Genomic DNA, 10049 nt, shown 5'->3' on the forward strand with positions numbered 1-10049 from the left:
AATCTATTGCTTCATTATTGATAAACACATGTAGAAAACTGCTAGAAACTACCTAATAATGAAAAATTTCAACCATGCATTAGAATGCTAGCATTCTCAAATCAGTTATGGGCCTGCTACTATTGCTTATACTTTTGACCAGGCCTGACTTTAATAAACATGCAAACCCTTTGATTCTGAACTGTGGGAAAAGCAATGATACATGCAAAACTTCAACTGAATATGTCAGTCAAATTCCTCAGAGATGCAGTCAGGTACATTGTATCTACTACAGTGCTGCTTTAAAACAAACAAGTCATACACAAAAAGGCTAAACTTAAGACTTCTATTTAGTTCTAAAAGGCTTAGCTAGAAATCCTGGCCCTTTGAGGGTAAATAATAAGTTTAAAGCCCTGGGAAAAAGAACCGAGGTGACTGTCTATACAGAGCAGTAAGTTTTGTTGACCACTTACTGAGAGCTATAGGGGTAGAGAGGATACTTAGGCAGAATGGTTTCTTTTCTGATTCACATTAATGAACAGCTCCCCGGGGAAAGTTAGGAGCAGAGTTACCACAATGTAAACTCAAGCAGTAATACCCTGAAATTTAGCATAGCCCTCTGCATTTTAAAACTCTTGGCGAAGGGGTTCTTCCAAAATGGTATAATTAATAGCCAAGCGATGTTCTAAATAAATTAGAGACAGTTTGCTTGCACCTACAGCACCATGAGAATGTAAACTCCTGAAGGCTGGGGGGTCTCTTCATATTTTGCATATCACAGGTACATAAAGAGTAAACAAGGGACTATAGGAAGATTAACCACATACTTGGAGACGACAAAATCTCGTAACATAGTTTTACACTCAGAACCATAAACATGGCTGTTAAGGGTAATCTCTGATGTAACTGAATGAAGCCATGTCTCCATGATCATGCAGCTGTCTGAATATTGCTTGGTTGTCCCATAACCTAACATGGACAGCACAGGACATTTAAAGAGAAACTATGCTCAGTATAGCCTTTTCCCCTACCCTTAGGCTTGTAATAAAATAACTCATTAGAGAGTCTGAGATCTACAAAACTACTCCTTTACTTTCTCCCCTGGGAAAGCAAAGGAGCCCAGACCCAGGTCTTTTCAGATGTTCAAGTGGCCACAATGGACATGAGGTAAAGGAAGTGAGCAGCCAGCCCAGTTCCGCTCTTACGTCTTGGTGTGAGCTGTGGGAGTCCTCAAATCAAGAAAGAATGAGTTCGCTGGGTTCTCCTTGTTAAAAAATGCAGTCACACACAGGCCATAGCTTCATCACATACAGATAAATCCAGCCTGGGTACTGCCCAGACATTTTGTTTACCTTTAATTCCTAACTTCCTTGATCCCAAGTACAAGGAAAAGCCAGCAAGTTCTGGAAGCTTTCCGCCCTGTCCCACCCCCAATCACACAAAAACAAACTTTTCCTTTTGATAGAGTAGCTAGGAATGCAATGAACAAATGTTACAAAGCATACATCGTCCTCCACAGTAAATGACTGTTAATGAAGGTGGCTTCATTGGGACTGGAGAAGCACATCTGCTTCCAGATTAAGCACTAGATGTAAACTCTGCGAAAACAGTCTTTAACACACATGAAAGTTGATATTTTTCACGCAAATATATTCATATACATTCATAGTTTAAATGCTTTTAAACCTAGGACTTTTTTCCTTTTGTGGACTCTGTAAGACTGCAGAGGCTCACAAACTCAAATAGTAATCACTCAACCATGCAGTTTTGTGAACACAATTTACTATACACACAAAACTGTTATTGCTACTAAGTTGCAACTCTTCAACATTTTTAGTTCATTTATGGCTTTTATTTTTTGCAACAGAAAATATTCTTTCCTATATACTGTGCTACTTTATATGCATTAATTTTTCAAGCCCCCCCCTCCCGTTTCTTAAACTTAAATGGTTTTCAAAAGCTAACCACCACTTGGTATTCTACAAGGATCTATTCCTGGGTCCCTTGATAGGTAATACTAGACTCATACCTAGCTTGTGTGAGGGAAAAAAAAGTCCCATTAAAAAGTTTTACGTTTTCTATCATACCAATATAATACAATTAGTAAGTCCTAGGTTCTCTTTTCTTTCCTTCTTTTGGTTTTCTGAGATAGGATCTCATGCAGCTCAGGCTCAACTCCAGCTCACTATGTAGCAAAGGATTACCTCGAACCCCTGGTCTTCTTGCCTCAGTTTCCCAAATGCTGGGATTACAGGCATGCACCACCACACCTGGCAGGACTCTAATTCTAAAATTAAAACAAAATAACCACACCCCTCCCCCCCCAAAAAAAACCCTCGACACTCATAAAACTGTTCCAAGTTTCCTAGGCAGCTTTTAGAGGTAGGAATTCCATTTTACAGAAATTTTCTTTTTCAAAACAAAGCAACTACTTTATTTCCATAAGGAAAGTAGAAAAAAAGCCTAGAGTTCAGGATACTCCAAACTGCTGACAAGGTTCTGCAATTAGCACACATGCTGCAAACAGGAAAGGAAACGGCCACAAATTAATCATTCCAAAGCAATTAGCACAGCATCTTGGACATGCGAAATAGAAAATAATTCTCTGAACACAGAATAGGGAAAATGAACCCAAGACATATGATACGAAGATAATATAAGATAATATAAGAACAAGTTAGCTTCAAACTGAGAGAGCAAGACATAATCATGAAATGAGGCCATGCTTTGAGGACTGAAAAGGTACAAAGGCAGTTATTTCTAGATACTTTGTGAAAGGCTAACATTTCCCCAAGCACAATGTTATTCAATGTGAACCCACATTTCTGTTCAGACATTAGTTGTTCTGGCCTTTATCTCCTATCCCCAGGGAGAATATCATATTTTCATACATGAGAAAAGCAAAGGTCTAGGATTTTCCACTCTTTTTACACTATTAGCTATTATCAGTATTTCATCCTGAAGTTTAAAAATGATACTAAATTCATGCACTAACCCCTAACATGGCACTACAATATGCTACCAAACACTACTGCTTACAAAACTATACACATCTCAAAATGGAAGACATTGGTGATTTTGTTGTTCTTTAACGACTTGTAACACTCGTCCACAAGTATTAAAATATACACATATATATATATATTTATATTGCACATATCCCGTTTTTGTTTAGTAACTCCAAAAGAAAAACTGCCAGCTCACATGGAGAAGGGAGGAGGCACGGCTACAGATGGAAGCACAGCTCTAAAATGGTAGTTTTTGCAGCTATTAAGAAAACCCAAGCAAGACTTTAAAATGGAAATGTACCACACACCAGGCCACTACAGCTGCAATGTTCCCATGCTGAAAATGTCATCTGGTGCTAACAATGCAGGACACAAGAGCATCTTTGACAAAGTGCACTCAATATCTGAAGGTTTAGGCTACAAACCTGAAGCATCTGGAGCAAAGGTGACATCGCCTTTGTGGTGAAAGCCCTGCCTGTGGGCCTTACCCCACAAAGTTGCCCAAAAGCAAGGTGCAGGAGGAATCAGGCACCTATGAGATGCTCTCAGTCACCAGCTGGCTTCCACTGTCTTCTAAATGAAAATATAAGTGGCTAGAGTACTTAAAGAGAAAAATTTAGGTTATATTTTTGCTTCATTTTAAGTCCGGGTCTGTCCATTGAGGCTGGCCTTGATCTTGTGGCCAATCCTCCTGCCTCAACACCCAAAATACTGTGGCTAAAGGTGCGGGATAACAAGTCTAGCAATCTAGGTTACCTTTAACTCATTTCTCTAGTGTTTTATCATTATTTGATCTCACTAAAAAATTATTTATAAACTGGGCGGTGGTGACACACGCCTTTAATCCCAGCACTCAGGAGGCAGAGGCAGGTGGATCTCTGTGAGTTTGAGGCCAGCCTGGTCTACAGAGCTAGCTCCAGGACAGGCTCCAAAGCTACACAGAAACCCTGATTCAAAAAACTAAAAGAAAAAAGTTATTTATAATAAGTGTTTTATGAAAAAAGCTTTTAGTATAAATTCAAATTTGTTGTCCAATTTGACTAGCCATTAGATTGTTCAACATTTCCTACTTTTGATCATTTCTATGACTCAAATTCACAGCACTGGGAAATGGTTCCAGAAATCAGCTCTAACAGCACCTGTTTTTAAGTTATCTTGCAAACTTAAAATTCCTTCTCTACTGGCAACCACTGGAAACAACAGTTCCCTTCCTTGTAAAAGCCTGGCATCCCACAAAATGGACTTCTTTGATTTGGAAGCAAAGAGAGGTTTTCATGATGGTTCCTCATAACTGCTAGTTAAAGGAATAAACAAACATGTATCATTTCTTATGGGAACTAGTTTTCTTGAGGTCTCTCCATCCCTGAACCTGAATTTCCTTTAAATCTACAGTGACTGGCAACAAGATCCATACTTTTTATTGGACCTACTTTTCTTATTTGAAGTTTTGTTCAGATCCTGAATTTCTTCTAAGAGTATAGTGAACTGACCATAGGACTGGGAACATTGCTTCTGAGGTCCATTTTCTGGTAAGAAAGTTCAATTCAAACTGGGAAAATTTACCTGAGTCCCAGAATTTCAGCCTGAAGTTATCGTCTAGAAAAATAAATGTCTAAGTACCCATCTTGGGATGAAGGAAAAGTTATTTATGCTTTTATAAAAATGCAAGTACATAATTTAAAAATGCTGAAATGTCAGATGATGCTACATAAGACATCGTTGCTTCTTTTTCTTAGAAGAAAGGATTTATACGCCGAGTTATTTTCCTCCACTCCTGAATACCCAAAGCTGAAGGCAAGTCACACTGTCAGGTCTATCACATAACACATACGCCATTTTCTTTCCAGTCAGTCACATGGAAAACCAAAGTCTCATTGCTACATGTGATCCCACAAGAAAGAACAAAACTTTGAGAAACAAAAGAGTGGTGTTTTCTTTTTCTTTTCGGCTCTTTTTGAGATGGAGTCTCTCCATGTGGCCCAAGCTGGACCTGGACTTCTGATCTTGCTGCCTCAGCCACGCAAGCACAGACAGCCCGAGGCAGGCATCACCCCAGCTCATTCTCTGCCCATCTGGACTAGCTGCAGGCCCTGGTCCTTCCTGAGAAGGATGAAAAAGCAAAACAGACAAAATCCAAACACTAAAGACCATCACACTGTCCAAAGCCTTTTCATAAATGACAGCGTTCTTCTCCAGGAGAAAAATCTTATTTAAAAAATGTGGATTTAAACATAAAAATGTGAATCTGCACACAAACTGCAATGGTTTCACTCCCATATGAAATCAACCCTAGTATCATTCTTGCCTTTTGCTTTTATCATACTGGAGACTTGTTTTTGTCCAGGAAATCTGTAAAAGGGTAAATCAGGATTTAGATGTTTCTTTCACCTCAAATTATAATGATATTTGGAATTTACTATTAGTCTCTACTGTGCTTATAATAGTGTTAAAACTGGCAGACTTTAAAAAAAAACCCAAAACCTGAAGTCACCCACATTTGGTATTTGATTTGTTGTTTGGAGCTTTAAAAGGAAGAATCCACGATGCATAACCTAAGCACCTGTTCAAATTAACCATCTTCCTTCCACTTGCAAACGGTATCCTTCTACTGAAGCCAAGTGCAGCAGAATAGCCAAGCCGGTCGGTGTCCTCCTGAAGTCAGCAGGACAGCTGCACCCTTGGGCTTCTCGGTGCAGTCTCCATTCCAAACCACGGAGGTATCTGTAGAAAGCATCTGCACTCTACTAGGGAAGTGGCTGGATGAAAGAACCAGGATGCCCACTGAGAAGACAACATAGAAACTCCTGGAAAACACATGAAATTTAAAATAGGAAGATTAGATCAGGGACCCCTATATAAACTTATTTTTAAAATTAGTATTTAAAACATACATACACATGTACACATGAATATTTTATTATTCATGTTATATAAGTAGTTAGGTGTGCTGAATTAACTTGTAGCCTGTAGTACTGAGGCTGAGGTATGGGAATTAGAGTTCAAAACCAGGCTGAGGTAAGCAGTAAGACCATGCCATAAGCCAATGGCATCTTTTCTATCCTTCAAAAAGAAACCTTGTGAGGCTGGAGAGAAGGCTACACAGTTAAGAACACTCGTGCCTGCAGAGGATCCTGTTCATCCAGATGGTGGACCACAACACAGGGCAAACACACATGTAGGGAAAACATTCACACACAGATACACATAATATTTTGGTTTCCTCTCCCTCTCTCCCTCTCTCCTTCCCTCCCTCCCTCCCTCCTCCCTTTCTTTCTTTGTTTTGTTTTTCGGGACAGGGTTTCTTTGTAGTTTTGGAGCCTCTCCTGGAACACACTCTGTAGACCAGGCTGGCCTCGAACTCACAGAGGTCCGCCTGTCTCTGCCTCCCAAGTACTGGGATTAAAGGCATGTGCCACCACCACAGCTGTTTTTTGTTTGTTTTGAGATAGGGTTTCTCTGTATAGCCTTGGCTGCCCTAGAACTTGTTCTGTAGGCCAGGCTGGCCTCGAACTCAGAGATCACCTGCCTCTACCTCCTGAGTGCCAGGATTAAAGGTGTGCACCACCACTGCCCAGCTGGTCTTTGGGTTTTATTTATTAAAACAATGTCTTGTTATATACCCCAGATTAGTTTCAAATTCAATCCTTACCTCAGTTTCCCAAATACCAAGTGCTGGGAATAAAGGCTTGTAGTCTTTTTAATATTCATCATCTGGCAGAGGCAGGCGGATCTCTGTGAGTTCGAGACCAGCCTGGTCTACAAGAGCTAGTTCCAGGACAGGCTCCAAAGCCGCAGAGAAACCCTGTCTCGAAAAACCAAAAAAAAAAAAAAAAAAAAAAATATTCATCATCTGTTGAAGTTAATGGTTTAGTTTTAATTCTATCACTAGAACAGTATTTGGAATGATTATCCCATTACTACTTACTTGCTATATCCTGAGTTCAGAATTCTGAGCTGAATATAAAAGCACCTATGGTCACGAAAATATTCATCCTATGTGCTAAGGTTTCTGAAAAATAAAAAGAAAAGATAAGTGAAGTGTCTTAACTTCTTTTCTATTGCTGTGATAAGACACCATGACTAATGCAATTCATAGAAGAAATCATTTAATTGGGCTTCAATTTCAGAGTGTGAGAGTCCATGATGGCAGAGAAAAAACATGGTGGTAGGAACAGGTGAGCTCACATCTCTAACAGCAAGGAGGCAGAGACCCAACAGGAAAGACTTGGGTCTTTTGGCCCCTCAAAGCATGATCCTGTGATACACACCTCTAACAAGGTCAGACCTCCTAATCCTTCCCAAACAGTTCTACCAACTTGGGACCAAGAATCAAACTTGAGTCAATGGGGGCCATTCTCATTTAACCGCCAAAGCATCCTTCACGAGTACTACAAGCATCGCTATGCAATGATATTCCAACTCAACCATTCTAAGGAATATGCACTCATAAGTATTCTAAAAGAATAACCAGGGCTGGAGAGATGGCTCAGAGGTTAAGAGCACCGCCTGCTCTTCCAAAGGTCCTGAGTTCAATTCTCAGCAACCATCTGTAATGAGATCTGGTGCCCTCTTCTGGCCTGCAAGCATACATGGAAGGAATGTTGTATACATAATAAATAAATAAATCTTATTTTTTAAAAAAAATAAGTAAATCTGTAATGAGATCTGGTGTCCTATTCTGGCCTGCAAGTGAACATGCAGGCAGAATACTGTATACATAATAAATAATAAAGAAAACATTAAAAAAAAAAGAATAACCATAAAGTCACTTTCTGTCTACTTACATTGGAACTAATGTTTAAAACATCAACATTTTTGGGGAAGTAGTTCTGAAGCTTTTATGCAACACTGTTCTCTTAGAATTTATGATACTATGGAGTTTTTTTGGAGGGGAAAAAAAGTGTAATTGTGCATAAAACTTCCAGTAGTGAATAGGCACCTAGTTAGGACTTTTGCTTTTAGTGCAAATACACTTTCCTTTCTAAGATGGAGAAGAATGTTACATTCCTTTCCTCCGGTTCATACTTTTTTTCTTCTTCTTGTGGATCAGATTTTAAAAAAGCACAACTACTGCCAAAGGTGAGGGTTTGCTTTTGTTGCTTTTTTCTAAGCAAGTGTTTCTTTACTGCCGTCAGCTCTGCTAAATCTAGGGCTAACAAAAAACATAATCAAAAAAGGTCACTCACATTATGATACTTGAACTGGCTCCCACTAATGTGCCAGTCTGTTTATATTTCGTTTTTTTTTGAGCCAGGGTTTCTCTGGGTAGCCCTGGCTGTCTTGGAACTCACTCTGTAAACCAGGCTCACCTTAAACTCTGCCTCCCAAGTTCTAGGATTAAAGGCATGTGCCACCAAACCTGGCTGTGCCAGTTTAATCTTGAGACAAGATTTTGATAGCTATATAGTTCAGGTCTGGGCACCAACACACCAAGCACATGCCTCACCAAACCAGAAATCAGAAACACAGACCTGCCTAGAATTGAACTCAGAGCCAATAAAGGAAACCCACATTACAGAGGGATGCTTCATAAATTTAAATAAGATACAAATACAAATATCTGACAGTACTTTGTATTCACACCTGCTACACAAATGATATTCCGACAGTTAAGAATAAAAAATTTAATTAAAAATACCGTAAACCGTTTCCCTTAATTTTGGGCAAGAAGTCAACAATGATGAATTTTACTGTCAGCCGAAATTAATGCGCCATAAAGACGTACAAGGACAACGCTGATTACTTTGGTCATAAAAGTTTGGCAGGTGAGAGTATGAGGTAAGGGTTGCAAGAGCCTATCGGTGACACACAAACTCAAATTAAAATACCAGAGGGTGCCTGTTACCGCAAATCTCAAGGTCAACGCACTGGGGACACGAAACACCCAGAGCTGCAGCGGGCCTCATTGTTACCTAACTGCTGACGCCCTCGGTAACAGGTCACCGCGGATGTTAAAACAATACGGAAATAGTCTTAGAAAAATAAATGGGCTATGTACACAGCGGCTTCCAGACACAGCCGGCGCGAGTGCGATCGTGGAAGACTAGGGTAAAGCACACGGCGGCCAAAGCCAAGAGCACGGAGAAGGGCGTGGAGCGCCGGGAAGGGACGGACGCTGCCACACACCGGGAGGCGGCGCGGGCCGACCTGACGCGGCGGCGAAAGGGAAGCCCTGTCTGGCCCAGGCCCCGCCGGCTTCCGCGTTAGACTCGTCGCCATCCCGTCCCACGCCGCCCCACCGGTTGTTCGTCGTCCGATGAACGAACGGCTTTCTCAGCTCACCTCACGCGGTCCAGCACAAGTACACCATCTCAAGCGGGAGGCCCGCCCCGGGCCCGGAGGCCAGCTGCCCGGGAAACGCCTCACTCCGCCATCTTCGCTCCTTCTCCGGTCCACCAACCCCGGGGCGGAGGCGCGAAAGGTCCCGCCCCGCCTCTGAATGATGATTGGATAGCATCTTGCTCGCGCGCTCTCCTTCCGTCCCAGATTGGCTGGGAGGCACATCAATCAGCACGCTTCCCTCTCTGGTTCTATTTTTGTTGTTGGCGCTGTATGCTTCAGGTTAAGTTAATGAGGAAATGGGTTTCTGTAAGTCACTTGAGAAAAAAAAAAGTCCGCTTGGAGGTAGGCTCACTTTTTAGTAAGATAGTGTGGCAAGGCCGAATGACTGTTGTTGGCTACCGTTAAAATAAACTGTTACTAGTGATTTCGGTCTTGGCCTAAAAAAATTTTTATCCCCGGCTTAACATTACACCCAGAGGAACAATTTTCAGGGTTTCAGTTCCTCTGATTTTGACCCATTTAGAATCTGAAAAGCCAGCTGTTTAAAGGTCAACACAGGACCGCAGTTTCCCACACCTTTGAGGGCCTGTCCGCGAAATGAGAAACGTTAAATGACAGTTTTGTTGCTTCTTCCAACTGTAGGACTTAAAGATCCTTTAGCGATGGTTCCAGGAGAAGCTAGGAAGGCAATAGCGTTACTCTTCCATGCTATGAGGAGAGTAAGCTGTGCTTGCTAAACAACAGGGTTATCATCTACCCCAACTATTAAGTCTGAATTCC

At 41.2% G+C, this 10049-nt stretch overlaps 1 long non-coding RNA gene across 1 annotated transcript; it reads right to left on the minus strand.

Annotated features, from left to right (window-relative positions):
• Window positions 1-1282: 1282 nt before the first annotated feature.
• On the minus strand, window positions 1283-9390 carry LOC119814889. The gene is made up of 3 exons (XR_005285471.1): window positions 9270-9390; window positions 6913-6996; window positions 1283-5791 (listed from the first exon to the last, which is right to left on the minus strand). It is a non-coding gene; the product is annotated as an uncharacterized LOC119814889 (long non-coding RNA).
• Between the last annotated feature and the right edge of the window lie 659 nt (window positions 9391-10049).

Source organism: Arvicola amphibius, chromosome 5 (genome assembly GCF_903992535.2).
Source record: "Arvicola amphibius chromosome 5, mArvAmp1.2, whole genome shotgun sequence".
NCBI classification, from domain to species: domain Eukaryota; kingdom Metazoa; phylum Chordata; class Mammalia; order Rodentia; family Cricetidae; genus Arvicola; species Arvicola amphibius.